Here is a 19,821-nt window from a genome sequence, read left to right as displayed (position 1 = left end):
CATACATTTGTATTTGTAAAAATACATACAAAGGCAAAGTCTCCCTCCATCTCAGTACCTTCTCAAAAGGAAGGGTCACCTAGACTTTCAGGCATTTTTCTATCCATGTATGTATATCATCGTCTAAGTATATATATACTTAGACGAGATATATATATATATATATATATATATATATATATGTATTTACATTTATATTCTATTATATTTATATATGTATCCACAAATATATCTATACAATTTCTACCCATGCATGTGTATAGTCATCTAAATATACATATATAATTTTGTTGCATGCATGGCATTAAATTTGTGTATACTTCCCAGGCAGTTGGCTTATCTTACTTAGTAATAAGTGTAGACAGTATTCCAATGTCAATCCAATCCATAAAGGGCTGCACCATGTTGTAAACACTGCTCAATGACATCAGTATTGCCTAGCACAGCAACTCCAGGCTTAATCTGTGTGTTCTTGTATTGAGGACATAGAACCAGGCTGGAGATTTTCACACTTACAAAATGTGTCTCAAAAAAAACTTCAAAAAACAAAACAAAACAAAAAACTCAAAACCTAGGGGTGCCTGGGTGGCTCAGTGGGTTAAGGCTCTGCCTTCGGTTCAGGTCATGGTCTTAGGGTCCTGGGATCGAGACCCGAATTGGGCTTTCTGATCAGCAGGGAGCCTGCTTCCCACACCCCCCTCTGCCTGCATCTCTGCCTACTTGTGATCTCTTGTTCTCTCTCTCTGTCAAATAACTAACTAAATAAATAAAATCTTTAAAACAAAAGCAAAAACAAAACCCATCCTGCTACATGCTTCCTTCGGCACATAAGTGGTTCACTATTAAATACCACGAAATGAAGCTGCTGAATCAGAGAGCCCTCCCAGATTCCCTTTTGATAGATACTCCCAAATGGACTGGGCCCTTTACAGAGCAGTAGAAGGATGTGGTGATGAAAGGCCAGATTCCTGAGTTCAAATCTTAGCTCTGCCCCTTCCTAGCTCACCTGTGCTCTGCTGACATTCTTCATCCGTAAAACTAAGATAATCGCAGTATCGACCTCATTGTTAGGAAAATGACTTGAGTACGTATAAAGCTCTTCTAAATGGCAGAGTAAGAACTCTGTGTTAGTTGCTCTCAGGAGCTTTGGGGTTAAGATCAGTAAAATTACTCAAATATCTTCTTCTTCAATTAGAGAACAGACCAAAAGTTACAGGCGAATTCTTTGAATATTTAGAGCCCTCGACTGTCGCCAAGTTTTATTCTGGCCAGTCTGCCCCGTTCAGATAGCTGGTGGCGTGGCCGCTGTCAGCAGGAAAGCTGCTGTCAGTTGACAGGGTCAGGGAAGCAATCTCAGTCCACGTGCAGATAACAGGGAACCAGGTCCTCGGGAGCTGGCAGGAAAGCCAGCTGTCACAGTGCTTTCTCACTGGGGACAGCAGGGATTAGTTCTGATTACCCAGCCTAATCCAATGGCCACTGGGTTCCTACACGCGCTGTCTGAGTAACTATGCCTACTATCCCATGTTAGTTAGGGAAGAGTACCCTCCCCAAAGATGGGTTCTGGGAATTTGGGGAGGTTGGTGGGGAGGAGGCAAACAGGCGGGGAAAGAGACAATGAACATGTCTTGGGTCCCTTGTATGGGTCAGCCCCCAGGCTGGACGCTTCAGGGACATGATCACATTTAATGCTCACAGCAAAACTATCAAGGTAGGTGTTTTTGCCCACTTCACAGATGATGACTTGAAAGCTTAAGGTAACTTTAAAAGCGTTGATGTAACAAACTTAATTCCTCGCTGCCTGTGAGTGACAGGGTGGGGATAGGCGTTCAGGTTTGTTGTAGTTCAAGCATTGCTGTCTTTTTTGTGTATGATCTTAGGGTTGTGTGTGGGAAGTAGAGGCAAGAAAAGAAGCCCCGGAAAAGATGCTCAATATCATTAGTCATTAGTGAAATTCAAATTAAAACCGTAATGAATGAGATAGAGTTTCACAATCGCTGGAATGGTTATATAACACGATGGGCAGCCAAATGTGGGCAAGGATGTGGAGAAAATCCTCAAGCATGGCTGGTGGGAATGTAAAACAGGACAGACACTTTGGAAGACGGTTTGGCATTTCCTGAAAACGTTAAACAGAAATTGAACAAAAGACTCAGAAATTCCATTCCTGGGTGTCTACCCAAGAGAAATGAAAACATATACCCACCCGAAGACTTGCACACAAATGTTCCTAACAGGATTATTCATAATAACCCAAAATTGGAAATAACCATTGGAAACAATGTCCGTTGGAAACAACCTAAATGTTCAACTAGTGAATAGATAGATAAATGGGGTAAAGCCAACCATAGGAGACTGTGGAGCAACAAAAAGAAGCAAACTTGGATACCGGGTACAAATAGATGAACCTCAAAAACATTCCAGTGAAAGAAGCCAGACACAAGAGACCACATATTGTAAGTTTCCACTTATATGAGATATCAAAAAGAAGCCATAAAGACCAAAAGTAGATTTGTGATTGCTGGAGATGGAGGCTGAGGGAAAAACACTGATTAATAATAAATGTGCATGAAGGCACCTGGGTGGCTTAGTTGGTTAAGCATCCACCTGATCGCGGCTCAGGTCTTGATCTCACAGTCTTGAGTTTGAGCTGGGCTCCATGCTGGATGCAGAGCCTACTTTAAAAAAATAATAAATGTGCACAAGGTTTCTTTTTGGGATGATGAAAATGTTCCAAAACTGATTGATGGTGATAGTTGTACCACTAGGTAAATTTACTAAAAACATCATTGAAGTAAACACTTAGAAAAGGTGAATTATAAGGGTGTTGGGTGGGTGAGAAAAAAAAGATGAATTATACGGTATATGCCTCAATAAAGTTAATTTTTAAAATAGAGGCAAGAAGGAGACAAACATTTCATAAGCACATACTACATTCATTGCAGACTTACTTGTGATAGCAAAAAATTGCAAGCAACCAAAATGTCCATCAGAAGGAATATGGTTACAGTTTATCTGTTGAATGGGATTTTCTATTAATGGCAATGGGCATTAAAAATGAGTAAGGCAGTTCTGTATGCATTGATATGAAATGATCTCCAAGATATATTGTTCAGTAAAATAAAATATAGAATTGAGTGTAGAGTATGCTATCACTTGTAGAGGCAAAACAAGAAGAATATGCTAATATGCGTATTTATACATATAAGGATTCTAAAAACAGACAAGAAACCAGTAACGTGGATGCTGCCGGGAGAAGGTCCAAGTATCCAAGGAAAGAGGGATGGGGAATCTGTTAAGGACAGTGATTGTCTCTACAGATCCTTTTGGATAATTTAAATTTATACATGTTACCTAAAAAACACAATTTAACTTTTAAATATGAATATTGAGCAACTCCATGTGCCTACGGCATGCCTGGCACATACCTGTGCAGACCACGGAGCCCCAGCTGCCACTTGCTCTGCATGCGGAAGTTGCTTGAACTTTTTTTAAGGTAGAATAGAGCCTTTCCACTAGTACTCCTGTCCTCTGCTATTTAAAATCTATGACAGTTTCCAATTCTTTAAGGGAGGGCTAAAACAGAGAGCTCAAGGTTCAGTGAAACCTGGGAGAGAGTTTAGTATCTCCTTGATTTTACAACTGAAAAACTCCCCTGGGACAGGCAGCTCAAGTGACTTTTCCAAGGTCACACCGCTTGTTTGTGGCAGAGTCCCTGATTCTTGATTCTGATTTTCAACTCACTCTGTTCAGAAGACATATTCCTCTGCTGGGGTTATCCTTGTCCTCTCTCAGGGTAATGGAAAGGAGAGATCAGGATGCTGGCAACATACAGAGCATGACAGTGCTGTTTAATGAGACCAGCTGCTGTGGATTAACTGGTTAACATCACAGTGGTTCGAGGCTGAAGGTGGTGGGCTGAAGGCGGTGTCCCATCCAGGCATGTGTCATCAGAGTCCTCACTGTCCTCATGAAAACACCCTCTCTCTGGTCCCCTCTCCTCTTGTCCTCTGCTTTCTCTAGGCTCCCTGTGTCCCTCTTCGGAGAGAATGTCTGTTTTAAAGTGGACCAAGAGGTGTGCAATTTCAGGCCTCTGCAGAAAGGGGAGCACCCGGGAAAAGTTATCTTACCTTCTGTCCCCTTCCTGCCTGGGTCGGGGAAGGGGAGCTGTGGGGAGGGCCAAGCGTCACCTCGGCCACCTTCGTCCACCGCCCTTCCCCCAGCCAGTCAGACGGTCTCAGGAGAAGACTTTGTGTTTTTGCCTCCATTTGTCTTGTTTCCTGAAAAATTATTTTTATCGTTCATTATCGAATTGTTTTTGGTAAAGGGTGCCTTAGAGGTAAGGAGCACCACCGCCCCTTAGGCAAGCAGGGGAGTCGTACTGCATCCGTGAGTGCATAGCATTCAAACATGGGACTCTCCTACGGGAGATTCTTTTCATTTGTTTGGGCTGGAGTTTAAAGCAGGCCCATGCTAAGCTGTGAAGTATCCTCGTGACTAAGGGAAGAGATGGTTTGACTTTAGAGTATATCCCAAACCTCCTGGCCATTGCCTCGACTCACTGCCTTCCTCTACGCCTCTCCCATCACTCAAGCTTGGGAACCGAAGTGCGGGACCTCTCCCTTCCGGCTTCGTGGGCCCTGATTGGTCCAAATTGGTCACGTACTCTTGCTCAGTGATTGGCTTGTGAACCTAGTTCTAAGCCAATCAGCACGCGGCTCTCTCCAGAAAGTGGTTCAAGAGTCACCCAATCAGCGCAAAGCTTAGGTTCGTAAACAGGAAAAAGAACGCGTGCGGAGCCCAGGGGAGGGTATCATTTGAGACCGTGGAAAGCCAGCTGGAGGTTGAAAGCAAAGCACAGAAAGAGCAGAGTCTCCGGAGATGCAGAGAGCCAGAACCGAGGTCCTGACCGAACCCCTGAACTTTTCTGTTGTGTGAGCAGTACACTCCCGCGGTTGCTGCTGTTTAAGCTAGTTCAAGTTGATTTTTGATTGTTCCTTCTCGAAAGCGTACTGAAGCATCCGTACCTTCCCCTCCCTGGCCCATGGCGCCTGAAATTCCTACCACGGGCCCTCCATTCCACATCTCCTCGTGCGACGTCCCTTTGCCAAGCTACCGGCAGAAGGGAAGCATTTAAGATTAGACAGATGAATCAAGGAATGCTTCTCCAAGAAAGCTCTGGGGACGCCTAATATAACCACATGAATTACTGAGCTCCCTTTGCATTTGCGTCCTCTTTCTGGCCTTTGTGTTTTGTTTCGCTTTTTGTTATTGTTTCCACAGAAAGACTACCTCCCATCTGGTTCTTAACGATCAGTCCCACCAGTTTTCAAACCCCAGCTCAAGTGCTAGCTTGTCCTTGAAGCCTCCCCTGACAGCCTCAGCTGGGGAAAAAAAAAAAACAACAAAAAACCAGCCCTTTCCCAAATGGTGGACCGCTCATCTCCGTGTGCCCGGCCCACAGTCAGTATCCCCCACAAACACACTCACTGTGAGATGTTTGCCTGCAAGACAACTCCTGGGCTTATCTTTTGTAGTCACCCCAGCTCTAGCATACTGTGGCTGGGCCTTCCACATCTCCTGAGAAGGAGGCAAGGTTAGTGACTGAAAAGAATAGGTGCTTTCCTCAGGAATTACAGGCCAAAGAACCGGCTAAAGCAGTGGTTCTCAGGTGTGGTCCCTGGACCGCGCCATCGGCATCACCTGGGGACTTGCCAGCACTGCAAATTCTTGGGACCTTCAGAACCAGAAACTCTAGAGGAGGGACCCAGTAACCTGCATTGTAACAAGCTCTCTGGATACTGTTGCTCTTTATAGTTTGAGAACCAGTGGAGCAGAGGAAAATCTTAAACTACCAACTGAGGAGCAAATGAGCCTGTTTATGCAAGAGCAGGACTGGAGTGAAGATCGAGGTGAGTTGTGGGTCCTTTTCTCTCCTGGAGGTTGGGCATTTATTCTTTCCTTTTTGCCAACCCTAAGATGACATGCTTACTTTCTCCCAAGTTTCTTTACATTTCTGAATTTCTAGATTTCCTTTTTTGGTAGAATTAAACCCAGAATAACAGGATTCCTTGGGAGATCTGTCAGTAGCTCAAACAAAGAATTTTTCAGGCCACTCTGGTGTGCCAGGGCAGAAGCTGTGGCATAGCTCAGTAAAGACAGTGCAGTGATAAACATGTGGATAGCTTTCTTTGGAGCTGTCCCATGAGGCCTGCTTGTGACCCTTGTCTGCTCCATCCCTCTGTGCCTGACTCGCCCTCACTCCAGAACCAGGAAGTATCCTGTTCATTATGCATTTCATGACTGACCTCGAAATTCCATGGCTCCTGAAATGTCCACCCAGTCACTGTCTCCACTCAGCCGCTATGGCCAGCCCATCTCAGTCTCACGTGCCCTCACTCCACTCTGCCTCTGTCCAAGCAAAAAGGGATCAGTGAAAGGCACAGCTAGAACCTTTGACAAAAGACTGGATTTGTGACTTGATTTTCATAATCATCACAGAGATATCACCTTGTATGCATGGATTTAACCTGACCCTCCATTCCTATGAATTATGAGAACTCATTTAAATACGGTACTGATATATACTAAAAAGGATCAGGCCAGATGATATTGAGAAATCTCTGCCTCTCCTTTTAGATAATATATGCCCCATCAACCATTTCCAAACAAAAAATAGTTTTTCTTATTTATCATAGATGTGTTCTCAAATATAGTCCCTTTTGTTTTGGTCTCAAACACACTGTTTTTAAGGTCAAAAGATTCCTCGAAAAATCTAATTTCCTATGTTATTTTTGTTTAATCATGGCATCAAAAATGTGTTGCTCCTATTGCTTTAATAGTTTGTATTATGAAAGCATTTGGAAGTTTTAGCAAAAAAAAAAAGAGAGAGAGCGGGGGGGTTTAAATTAACCAAGAAGAACTGGCCTTTGGGGAGAAGCTAGGATATAACACATACCTTAGGTGCATTTACTCATGTCCCCATCACTCCTGTCAGAGTGGATGTTGCTATCATCATTTTATAGATGAGAAGTTCAGACAAGCTGGAAACTGGGCTAGAGTCAGGATTTGATTGGAAATCTGACTCTAGAGCCTGGACTTTACTCAGCACCCCTGCTTCCCCCACACATCCACCCAGGTGACAACACCCACTGTTTCCTCCTTGCAAGGGCTCATATCTACATGTAGGTGTCCATGGGGTGCTTAAAAACGAATTAGATGGGGGCAGGGGGAGGAAAATTTTTGCAGTTGACAAAAACAGGAATTCCACCCGACCCAAAAGTCTGCCCCAAATTGTGACTGTTTTTGCAAAACTTCAAAATAACTTTGGCAACAGACTTGTTTTAAATCCTGATTTCCCAGATCTGAACATGCTTATTGACCATTGGTGCCTGTTAATACAGGATTTGTCAGTTTGTTGATTGAGGTCACTCCCAGCATCCTGGATTTTGGTTCCAAAGCCTCACAGCAATTTACCCTTAGCTGGTGTGCTGTAAAACAAATAATCTCTTACCATTCCTGGTTACTTAAGCTTCAAAAATGAAGGATACCTTTGCTTCAGGAAAAAGTTGGCAAAGGGAAATATTAGAGCGGAAGCAGCTCTAAATGCTGTTCTTGCTTTTATCTATTTTTAAATGATTGCCAGATGTCTATAACTGACACCCTTCATCAGTGGTTTTCAAGTTGAGATGTGTTCATCAAAATGCAATGTGACAGTGGTGCCATTTTATTGATGGATTTGTTGATTGACTTTTTGCCTTAGATTTTTAAAGATTCCGTTTAACAACTGGAGTAGAAGGTCATGCCTATAGTTAACAATATTGTATTGTACATTTTAAAATTCATCGGGATAGTAAATGTCATGCTAAGTGTTCTTCAATTTAAAAAAAAAGTGGGGGGAGAGAGGAAAGCAAATCTACCTAATGACTCAATGAGTGTCTGCATCAGCCATCTTGAAATGCCTGATAACTTTTCAGCAATTTGCATTCTGGGTGTCATTGTGAGTCCACCCAGAGAGTAGGGATTTTCAATCATTCATATAATTCAAGCAATAACTTTTGACTAAAATCCTCAAATATTCCAGGCAAAAGGATCTGGGGCCTGAGTTACCTGGATAATTACTTCAGTTTTTCAGGTTACTTTGCAAAGCCTTTGCAGATCACTCCTTTGAGTCATCCTCTATGTTTGTTTTCTCTGCGTGTTAAGAGAGCCGTGATGTGAGAAATTCCATTTTAATTGCTGCCAGCCCAAAATAAACAGACAAGAAAAATAACCATTTCCAAAAAAAGGGTCTCAATGGACCTAAAGTACAAATGATAATTCGACCACTTTAAAACCCTAGATAGCCAAATGTGCCAGACAGCCCCTCCTTGTTCCCTCCTGTTCTAGGTCATAAGGAAACCATCGGCTTTGTTCCTTACTGCAGATAATGCAAACAACTACATTATTTAAAGCGCGGCCATTCCTTATGTAAAAACCAAAGGCTAGATACTTACTTTTCAATACCTTTTATCCAAGAGACGTGATAAGAGGACTGGCTCGGCTGTGGGCTCCCTGGGCTGTGTGGGAGGTATTGACTGGGTGTCCCTGCTCCTGGGACAGGGCATTCAGAGAAGTTACAAGGTTCAGGGTCTTTTCCCCATTCGGGTCAAAGCACAGTTGGGTCTGTTTCCAGAAAAGCTCCTATCTTCCTAAGAGGGAAAATTCCGTTCCCCGGGGAACTTCTGGAAGAAGACTTTTTTTCCCCTGCCCTTGAATGAACTAGGCCATTGCTGAAGCTGGAGAATATTTTTTAGCATCCCTGTGATGAAACTTGAGGGCTGTTTCTGCAGGAGGTGTGACACTTGTTGACGCCGCCGGGGAGGCCCTGGCAGAGGGGGCTGGTGAAATGCAGCTCCAGTGAGCTGATGAAACAACGCAGACGAGCTGTCCCCGAGGCTCTGTCCCCGAGGCTTGGGACACTGAGCGCCGCTCTCAGGGCTGTGCAGGACCTCAGGTTTAGTGGCTTGCCTCTTAGAAAAGCAGAATCTTGCTGTCTGATAAAGTCTGTGAGGCCAGAGTAACACGGGCAGTTCTCATAGCAAGAATACAAGGCATTTGAAGCACACATAGGAAACCTGTGCAGGGGGTGGAAGGGGGTGGAGAGGAGGGGAAAGAAGAGGCATGATGTTGTTCGTTTAGAACTGGCATTACAGTCGTTCTCTGAAGTTCTGTGAAAAACGCAGAAACCACTGCAAGGCGGGATCCACCCTCCTCCCTCCCCGTCATGGTCCTCCCCCCACACCCCTCCCTCCCTTCCTCTCTCTCTGTCTCTCTCTCTCTCTCTCACATACACACACACACACATACACACACATTCTCTCTCTTCCTATTTTGACCATAGTAGTAAGAAGAGAGGAAGCACACCGTAGAAGAACCCCCACAAATCCGTCAAACTGTCAAGAATTATTCATGTTACATACCAAAGTAGAATTTGTCACGCGGGCATTTCTTTTATTGAATTTTGTCCAAATCCAAGACAGAAGACTAAAAAAAAATCCAGACGTGTTCTTCTGTAACTACTTTGCTTCTCTGAAAAAGTGTGTGCCACACCTGGAAACGGACAGCTTGGAAAGAAACGTCTCAGGACACTCACAGAGACGGCTAAAATTAGCAGCTCTGAGTGGGTGACTTTGAAAGGGACATAACTGAATATATTCACTCCGTACCGGGCAGCGGAATCCTCAAAAGCAGACTGTTCTTACACAGTGCAATGTATGCATCTCTACACCAGGATGGAATGAAATTTTCACAAGAGGAGAAGTCATCATCTAGAGTTATTAAATATCAAGAAGTATACGGCTGATGTGTTCTGTTTCCCAGTTTTCTGAAAGCCGAGAAACTCTAAAGTAATGACTTGTCTCGTTGGCAACACATCTATGAAATGCAACCACGTGGAGAAATTACCACCCCTTGGTGACAGTAGCCATCGGCTGGTTTTCTTTAAAGCTGGATCCCCTTCACAGAGGCTCTTTCCAAGTGAAAGGAGAGAACAGTAAGTTAAGAGAGCAGATAAGAGGAAGGTGTGATGATAAAAAATAAACAAAAGTTATCACACAGCAACAGGACAGGATAAAGACAAAAGGGATCCAGCGTCCCAGTGCGGTAGACAGACGCATGCGGTCATGAGAGAATTGTTGCCTGGGAGTCCTTAAATGGAAAAGTTGACACTCATTATGAAACTTGTTTTTGTTCCTGACAAACAGTCAGCGCCTAGCATTCATCTTCTATAAAATAAGTTTAAGGAGCAGAGGATTAAAATATACATCTATATTTATGTTTATATACGTTATAGAAGATTTGCCTACATATGTTTTATTGCTTAGCTCATTCACCTGCAGCCATAGAATTTCTGTTTTAATCTTAGGTTTTGGGGGCAGGAACAGAAGACAATCAGAAACAGACCTTGGGATTAAACTCAATGAGGCCAGGACACTGAATTTTCTGTGATTATTCAAAGAGGGGATGGAAGGCTTAAAGTGCTAAAGAGGAAAAGGAGGACATGTATTTGTGCCCCTTTAACAGCATCCCTAAAATACCTGAATTTGTGATTAAAAATGAAGACCTAATGATGTGTAGCATCATTCCAGGTCAAGTAGTACGGCATAGAAGAAAATACATGTAAGTTACCCCTTTTTCTGAAACTAGAGGAGGAAAAACAAAACCCTCCTTTTGTAAGGGGACTGTCCATCCAAAGAGCAGAGTTGGAAATGTATTTCTTATCAGGTGTCTTTTAACGGCTTCTCTCAAAGACCTTTGGGGCTTGGTTATTTTCTTGGCTTCGCAAACGAACGGGCGCCTTGCAATTCCTCGGCTACTCTAGGCTTTCTGGGGACCAGACCTAGTCAGTTCCCAACTAATCTGAATATTTAAAGCCAATTCATTAGGTTCTCAAGCTGCTTTTCATTCCCATAAATTGGGCTTGAATTGGTACGTGAGGAGTTTATCTGCTCATTTTATCCCTCCTGGCAGAGGAGGCCCTCAAATGTCTGTGTCTAATGGTAGGAGTGATGAATGCCCTTTCCAGCAGAGCACATTCTTGGCGGAGGCTTGGTACCAATCACATGTTAGGTCAGATCAGATTTTCTGCCAGGGTCCTTGGGCCAAGCTGGAGCTGAGGCAGCCACTCCAGCTTCAGGGCACAGTCAACATTTGGGGAGAGTCCCCCACCACTGAGAGCATCAGCTCGGGTTCCCTCTCTCAACAGTCCATCCCTACCCAGGGTCCAGGGGTTCTCATAGTTTCTGCACTGTGTGTGGCATCTTGTTCGGTGGACACGACCCAAATCCCACTCTTGCAACCTTCATTCCGTTCCCCATATTTCCAATCAGGTAGGTCAACTCAACAGGCATTTTGATCTCTTAAGTAGGGTGGCAACAGAAATATCAGTGTAAATGGGACTGTGTTCTCTCCTGATGTTTTTCATACCAGGTAGCGGACAAAATTCTTTGTGAGAATATGAAGTTTAAAAAGTATATGCAAAAAGGGTTCTTGGCTGGCTCGGTCAGTGGAACGTGCAACTCTTGATCTTGGGGCCGTGAGTTCAAGCCCCTTGCTGGGTGTAGAGATTACTTAAAATCTTCATAAAAAATACTTACAAAATAACTTTTAAAATGCAATTTTCTCAGAATTCATATATCTAAGAGAGGCTTTTCCAAATATATGAATGTAGTTTGGAAGTTAGATTTCATTTTCTCCCCGAGTCTCAAAATAATAAATGGGAATCAGGTTCACAGAACACCTTACAGAAATATTTAATCCATCATGTTCCCAAAGTACCATATTTCAGCTTCCTAAAACCACAAGGATCAAAACTAGGGTAAAATTCCATTTAACTAAATATGAAAGTCTAACTATCTGCAAAAAAATATCCAGACTTCAACTTCCAAGATAAAATTTTGGCACAGCTTTAATTTTAAAAACAGACATTCAAAAAAAGCATTACAACTCTCAGAAGAGGAGCAAAATTCCAATTTTCATAAATATGTATGCTAAGCCATAAGTCCAATATCACAATTACTAAGTAAAATTAATTAGTTGAACAATGCATGGAAATTAAGGTTCTAAAAAATACTTGTGTATGCTGTTTATACAATTTTATAAAATTTTCCTTTTTAAGGCTTTACTTCTGATTCTAAGAAGAGGGTAAACTCTTTATTGGTAATCGTTGATATTTTGATTTTGATATCTCCCAGTACCCAGAGATAGCCACCATTTTGACACATTTCCTTCTATCTCTTTTATTTTCCCTTTCTGAGCGCTTATATACTCAGAAAGTGACTTTAATGGGTGAAAACTGTGAACATTTTAAGGTTTTGAAACATATTGTTAGATAAAACGCTAGTAGTTTCCACCAGCAGGTCTGAGCCCACCTATCTCACTGAGAGGGCAACATCTGGCACTAAGCATATCACTGAAAAAGTCTGGCTAATCTGAGAAACAACACTGGTATTTTAATATACATTTCTCTGCTTACTAATAAGGCTTGGTATTGACTCATGAGTTCATTGGCCTGTTTTCTTTTACTGATTGTCTCCTTAATTTTTTTGGTTAACTTTGAGTATTTTCCTTTGGCACATATAAAAGCATTTCATATGTAATTTGCTGGATATGGGCCCTATCTTTCAATTTATGGTTTGCCCTTTTATTTGTGAAGTTCTGTTATACAGAACCTATGAATTTATACTAAAAATGATCTCGCAGTGAGGAAGGAAGGAGGAATTGTTGTTTCATGAGTTCTGAGATTCAGTCTTGCAAGATAAAGAAGTTCTGAAGTTCTGTTTCACAACAATGTGAATGTACTTAACACTCCTGAGTTGCACACTTAGAAATGGCAAATGTTGTTATTTTTTTTTAATGACCACAGAAAAAGAAATCTATCTTTTTCCTATAGTTTCTTCCTGGGCTTCTAAAGCCTCCATCCCTCTGCGCACTTACCCACTGTCCATGCTCCTCCAGGCAGAGCAGAGAGTAAAGCTGGGTCTGAAGCAAGCCCTTCCCCCTTTTTCGTGTTACTTCATCTGTGCTAATATCCTGGGTTAGTTTGTGTCTTTTTCCTTAACCCACATATCTGAGATTCTGTTTCCTTGTTGCTGTCGGGACTTCTACCCTTTATAACTAAGAGACTGATATGGCTAGGATTTTGATTTGGAAACTACATTTTCCCCTCATTAAAAATATAATGAAATGGGAGTTAAGACCTTTAGCTGTGACTGAATAAAGAGGCTAGAAGAGCTTCTCCCTCAAAAGCAACTATAAAGATAGATAATACAAAAAAGAAAGAAAGATTGGGCGATATAGACAAGCAGCCATTTTGTGCTCTAGATAAAAACCAAAGGCATGCAAAAATTTGAGAAGCACTTAAGATTGAAAAAGTTCTCAATCTGGGGCACTAACAATCAATCTTTATGGCATTCTTGCCCAGACTTTCTCCCATTCCCTCACCAAACTCCAAGGTCATGGAGGTTCGGCTAGGGCAGGCTGGGAACCCTGGCATTTTCTCTGCCACGGCCAAAGAGAACTCGCTGGATCTGGAGCCGTGGAAATCACCTATGCCCAGCAGTGTTAGCAGTGGAAGTAACTCTTGGTAGCAGATGAATGGAGAAGGCCAACGGCTCTACTAGCTTGAGAAAGGAATTGGGGTTGGGGCAAGCATCTGTCTGGCTGAGGCTGCAGGCATGTGCAGTGGAGACCAGGGAGGACCCAGCTATCTATCCACACATTCCCAGCATGCACAGAGGAGCCATGCAAGGACCCAGCAGAAAGTAAGCATCAGGGCAGATTCAAACGTGGCCAAAGCTTGAATGTGTTCCCCTACCCACGCATAGATACACTGGCAGAGGATGGAAGGTTTACGGGCTCAAGGTATTTGAGCACAACTCTGTCCAATCGTTAGCTGACATAAGGCTACACAGACACAGGAGTGACCTCTAGGAAGTCAAATTTTTAAAAATTTAAAGAGGGGCGCCTGGGTGGCTCAGTCAGTTAAGTGTCTGACTCTTGATTTTGGCTCAGATCATAATCTCAGGGGCATGAGATTGAGCCCCACATTGGGTTCCACATTGGGCGTGGAGCCTACTTAAGATTCTCTGCCTCTCCTCTGCCCCTGCCCCACCACCCCCTGCTCATGCACTCCCATATGCTCTCTCTCAATTTTTTATTAAAAAAAAAAAAAAGGAAGGAAAGAAGAAAATTAAGGAAAACTGAGTAGAAATAACTGTGTCCACATACTTTATCTCAGCTAGGCTATTAAACTAACAAATAACCAAGCAGCAGCAATGTGTGTGTTGGGAGTGATTAGAATTCAGTTACCACACACACACACACACACACACACACACACACACACACAAGAATTCAGTTACCACAATATATGATCTAAATTTCCAAGTTTCCGGCAAAAAATTATGTGACATGCAAAGAAATAGGACAGTGTATTCTTACACAGGAAAAAAGCAGTCAATAGAAATTCAGTATTACCCTTGTACCCCAAAACCAGACAAAGACATCATAAGAAAAGAAAACCAAAGACCAATGTCTTTCAAAAATATAAATGCAAAAATCCTTAACAAAATATTACCAACTAAAGTGAACAACATATGAAAAAGACTATATACCGTGACAGACTAGGATTTATACTATAATGCAAGGATGGTTTAACACTAAAGCCAATCAATGTAATGCACTGTTAATATTATAAAGACAAAACTACATGATCATCTATCTCAACAGAGGTGGAAAAAACTTTTGGTAAACTACAACATCCATTCATGATTAAAAACTCTCAGAAATTAAGAATAAAGGGCATCTGCAAAACCAAACCAAACCCCTAGTGAATATTCTACTTAATGGTGACAGAATTACTGTTATTAACATTATTATTATTATTGTTATTTCCCTAATATCAGGCGGAAATCAAGATGTGAATCTTGTGACATCTATTCAACAATGTACAAGAGGTTCTAGGCAGGGCCGTAAAGAAAAAAAACATTAAAGCATCCATACTGGAAGAAAAGAAGTAAAACTGTCTTCATTCACAGATGACAAGATCCTATATGTAGTAAATCCCAAGGATTCAGCAGACAAGCTGCTACAACTAATAAACAAGATTAGCAAAATCACAAGATGTAAGTCAATATACAAAAATCAATTTTATTTCTATATATGAACAATTCAAGAATAAAATTAAACAATTCCATTCACGATAGTATCAATAACTCTTAACTCTAGGAAAAAAAACTGAGGGTTGCTGTAGGAGAGGTGGGGGGATGGGATAACTGGGTGATGGCCATTAAGGAGGGCATATGATGTAATGAGCACTGGGTGTTATATGCAACTGATGAATCACTAAATTCTACCCCTGAAACTAGTAATACACTATATGTTAATTCAATTGAATTTAAATTTTAAAATACTTAGAAGCAAAAAGACATGTGTACTAAAAACTATATAAAATACTAAAAAGAGAAAGTAAGATAGGTTAAATGAGACAGTCCACATTTACAGATTGGGAAACTCACTACTGTCAAGGTTGCCATTCTCCCCAAATTGATCTATATACAACACAATCCCCATCAAAATCCCAGAAGGGTTTTTGTAGAAATGATAAACTGATTCTAAAATTTATATGGAAAGGCAATGGAATTAGAACAGTCAAAATAATTTTGACAAAAATTAACAAAGTTGGAGAACTTATACTCCGGGATTTTAGAAGTTACTTAGAAGCCAGAGTAATCAAAACAGTACAATCCGGCCACACCATCATATAGAGGGATAGTCTGTATAGATATATCAGAATCGAGAATCCAGAAACAAGCCTTTACATTTATGGTAACTGATTTTTGGCAAAAATAATAACCAAGATAATTCAACAAAGGAAAGAATAGTATTTTCAATAAATGGTGCTGGGACAATTGGATATCCACATGCAAAAAAAAAAAAAAAAATCTGAACTTTGAAACTTACCTTATACCACACACAAAAATTAACTCAAAACTGCTCACAGGGGACACCTGGGTGGCTCAGTTAGCTGAACATCTGACTCTTGGTTTGGCTTGGGTCATGATTTTAGGGTCATGGGATCGAGCCCTCCAAAGGGCTCTGCATTGGGGGTGGAGCCTGACTGGGATTCTCTCTCTCCCTCTTCCACTCCTCCCACCCCCACCTTGTGCTCTCTCTCTGTCTCTCACACAGACCTAAATGTAAGTAATTGTGACAATCATAAACTTCTAGAGGAAAACACAGGAGAAAACTGTGACTTTGTGTTATGCAAAGAGTTCTTATATCACTTGTCCTTTCCATTAAGCACGATCCATAAAAGTAAAAATTAGAAAACTGAGTTTCATCAAAATTAAAACCTCTTTTACTTCAAAAGACATCATTGCACACCATATATTGGGAGAAAATATTTGCAAATCATTTATCTCATAAGGGACTCGTATATGGAATATGTGTGTGTGTGTGTGTGTGTGTGTGTGTGTGCAGATACACATGTACATATATTCAACAACAGACTGACAAATAATCCAATTAAATAGGCAAAAGACTTGAATAGATGTTTCACCAAAGAAAATATACAGATGGCTAATAAGCACATGCAAGGATGCTCATTATCATTAGTCATTAGAGAAACAAATACCACATTGAGATATTACGACACACCCAGTACAATGGCTGTTAACAAAAGAGCCAGACAATACCAAGTGTCCATGAGCATGTGCAAAACTTGGAGCCCACTTACAATGCTGATGGGAATATAAAATGGCACAGCCAGTTTAGAAAAGAGCTTGGCAATTTCTTAAAACATTAAACATATCCTTACCATATAACCTAACCCAGTAATTCCACACCTGGGAATCTACCTATGAGAAATGAAAATACATGTCCCAATAAAATCCTGCATTCCAAAAATGAGAAACAATCCAGGTCCCTGTCAACCAGAGAATGGATAAAACAAATTATATGGCATACCCATACTTATGGTAGAATATTATTCAACAACAAAAAAGAAAGGACAAATTGGTAGATGCTACAACTTACAATAAATTCAATATTATTCTGAGTAAAAGAAGCCAAACACGTAGGAGTACTTTTGAACTATTCCTTTTATATGAAATGTCCCAAAAAAGGCAAATTTATAGACACAGAAAACATATCTGTGGTTTTCTAAGTGTGGAGGTGGTGGGGTTTTAGCTGCAAAAGACCATGAAGGGGAGCAGCTGGGTGGCTCAGTTGGTTGAATGTCCAACTCTTCATTTTGGCGTGGGTATGATCTCAAGGTCTTGGGATCAAGCCCCACGTTGGCTCCACACTCAGCAGGGACTCTGCTTAGGATTCTCTCCCTCTCCCCCACTCATGCATGAATGCTTGCTCGCCTGCAATCTCTCTCTCTCTCAAATAAATAAATCTTTTTTAAAAAAGGATATGAGGGAACTTTTCAGAATGATGGAAATGCTCTAGAACTGGATTGTGGTAATGGTTGCACAACTTCAGGTATATTAAACATCACTGAATTGTACACTAACAATGAAAGAATTTTATGTAAATAATACTTTAGTAAAGCCGCTTAAAAAATAGACTGAAACAGTTAATGGATCCCTTGTCTACCCTTTTAAAATGACTTTTATTTGTACTTTATTATTTTTCCATTTTTCCCAACTTTATTGGGGTACATTTTATATATGGTTTGAAAATATTTTCTCCTGTTCTGTAGGTTGCCTTTTCACTCTGTTGATTGTTTCCTTAGCTGTACAGAGTTTTTTAGTTTGATGTAGTCTTTCTAGTGCATTTTTGCTTTTGGTGTCATATCCAAAAAAAGCATTGCCTGGATCAATGTCAAGAAGTTTGTCCCCTCGTGTTTTCTTCTAGGAATTTTATGGCTTCAGATCTTACATTCAAATCTTCAACCCACTTCAAATTGCTTTTTGTATATGGTGACAGATAAGGGTCCGGTTTCATTCTTTTGCATATGGAGATCCAGTTTTCCCAACCCTGTCCTTCCCTCATTGTGTTTCTGAGTGTCCTGGTCAAAGGTGAGTTGACCGTAATGCATGGGTTTCTTTCTGGGCTCTCTACTCTGTTCCACTGGTCTCTGTGTCTGTTTTTGTGCCAATATCATACTGTTTTGATCACTATAGCTTTGTAACATAGTTTGAAATCAAGACCAGTGATGCCTCCAGGTTTGTTCTTCTTTCTCAAAATTGCTTTGCTATTCAGGGGCTTTTGTGGTTGCATATGAATTTTAGGGTTGTTTTTCCTGTTTCTATTTTTAAAAAAAAATTCCTTGGGATTTTTATAAAGTCTGCATTGAGAGGCGCCTTGCTGGCTCAGTGAGAAGATCATGAGACTCTTGATCTTGGGATCGTGTGTTCGAGCCCCGTGTTGGGTATAGAAATAACCTAAAAACAAAAGCTTAAAAAAAAGAAGATTGCATTGAATCTGTAGGTCACTTTGGGTAGTATGGACATTTAACAATATTAATTCTTCTAATCTGTGAACACGAGATGTCTTTCCATTTAATTGTGCCTGCTTTAATTGCTTTCATCGGTGTTTCATAGTTTTCAGTGTACAAGTCTTTTACTTCCTCAATTAAATTTACTCATAAGTATTTTATTTTCTTTGGCGCTATTGTAAATGGAGTTGTTTCATTTCCTTTTCAGATAGTTTGGTATTAGTGTGTAGAAATTCCAATGATCTTCGTATGTTGTTTTTGTATCCTGCAACCTCACTGAATTTATTTATTAATTCTAACAGTTGTGGGTTTTTTTGTTTTTTGTTTTTTGTTTTTTTTTGGAGGAGTCTTTAGGGCTTTCTACATATAAGATGATCACATTATCTGCAAACAGATCATTTTCCTTCCTCCTTTCCAGTTTGGATGCCTTTAATCTGACCTTTATTCTAGAGTCATGTCAACGAACAGACCTACTGGATAAACCTGTGACTTTGAATGATTACTTCGGATCTCAATTGCTATGAACCCAAGAAACAGATACCTAGTGAATAAATCCTTCTGAACATGATATTCCTCATGACGGATACCCAGAGAGCCAAAAGTCTAAGACAAGAATTAGCACCAGCCACCTGGTGTAACACTTGCTCTTTTGACAGGGTCATTATGCCACTCTCTTACGCAACAAGGCAGTGTAAGAGCCTGTCCTCCAACAAACGTAAAGGTAGCAGGGGAAATGGTGTGCTCCTGGACAGAAAGAGCTCCTGTGTTCCTTTACCACAGGTCTCCTGCAGGGAGGTAGCCGTGAGACCTGAATGCCCAAGATTCTGCATTTGTAACAATAACTTTAAAAGCATAGCAAGACTTACATGATCTTACATCAGGGTTTTTGGCAAACTACTATGTTTCCTATTCCTACCACTTACTTTGATAGTTGCGTGGTCAGTTAAGGGACGAGTCAATTCTACCTAATTGATAAATGAGCAGGAAACATGTAAGTTCCTTATGGGGAGCAAAATTTCACAAAAGAGGTTTCCTCCAAATCACAGCTTTCTGAAGTGGTCTACCCCTGTTGCCTCCTCTCCCTTTCTTGAACTCCAGGGTCCTGTCCAAGCTTCATGCAGTTCTGTCCCTTTCCGTGTGTAAAAGATTCACATGGCTGAGTTCTGAGCTTTGTTTTGCCAGTCGAGCAGACTCCCCTTTTGCTGCCCCCATCAGAGGGCTTGTGACTACAGCCTTGAAAACATGTCCCTTCTTTCTATTTCACAGATACTTTTCTCGTAAGGTGTCCAAACTGGTCTTCCCAAGGACACAAAGAGAACCTTCCTGCAGGGTGA

The 19,821-nt window shown here is 41.2% G+C and overlaps 1 protein-coding gene and 1 long non-coding RNA gene across 5 annotated transcripts in view; one reads left to right on the top strand and one right to left on the bottom strand.

Moving 5' to 3' along the window:
* ALPK2 (alpha kinase 2) overlaps positions 1-9,893 on the bottom strand; it is a 115,241-nt gene extending 105,348 nt beyond the window's left edge. For 2 of the 4 annotated variants that reach the window (XM_047696305.1, XM_047696308.1), the window contains exons 1-2: positions 9,462-9,893; positions 8,496-9,116 (exon numbers count right to left, since the gene is read on the bottom strand). The gene's annotated coding sequence lies outside the window, so the exon portion shown is untranslated. Of the gene's footprint in view, positions 1-8,495; positions 9,216-9,461 lie in introns of those variants that run through there. The other 2 variants (XM_047696307.1, XM_047696306.1) reach the window with 2 other exon arrangements.
* The window catches only part of LOC125081670 (uncharacterized), a 65,877-nt gene that overhangs the window by 35,761 nt on the left and 10,295 nt on the right, over positions 1-19,821 (top strand). The window contains exons 7-8 of the long non-coding RNA XR_007121773.1: positions 5,818-5,912; positions 17,905-18,068. This is a non-coding gene — a long non-coding RNA (uncharacterized LOC125081670). The remainder of the gene's footprint in view (positions 1-5,817; positions 5,913-17,904; positions 18,069-19,821) is intronic.

This window comes from Lutra lutra, chromosome 12 (genome assembly GCF_902655055.1).
Source record: "Lutra lutra chromosome 12, mLutLut1.2, whole genome shotgun sequence".
NCBI lineage: Eukaryota > Metazoa > Chordata > Mammalia > Carnivora > Mustelidae > Lutra > Lutra lutra.
This window is presented reverse-complemented; position numbering and strand designations above follow the sequence as displayed.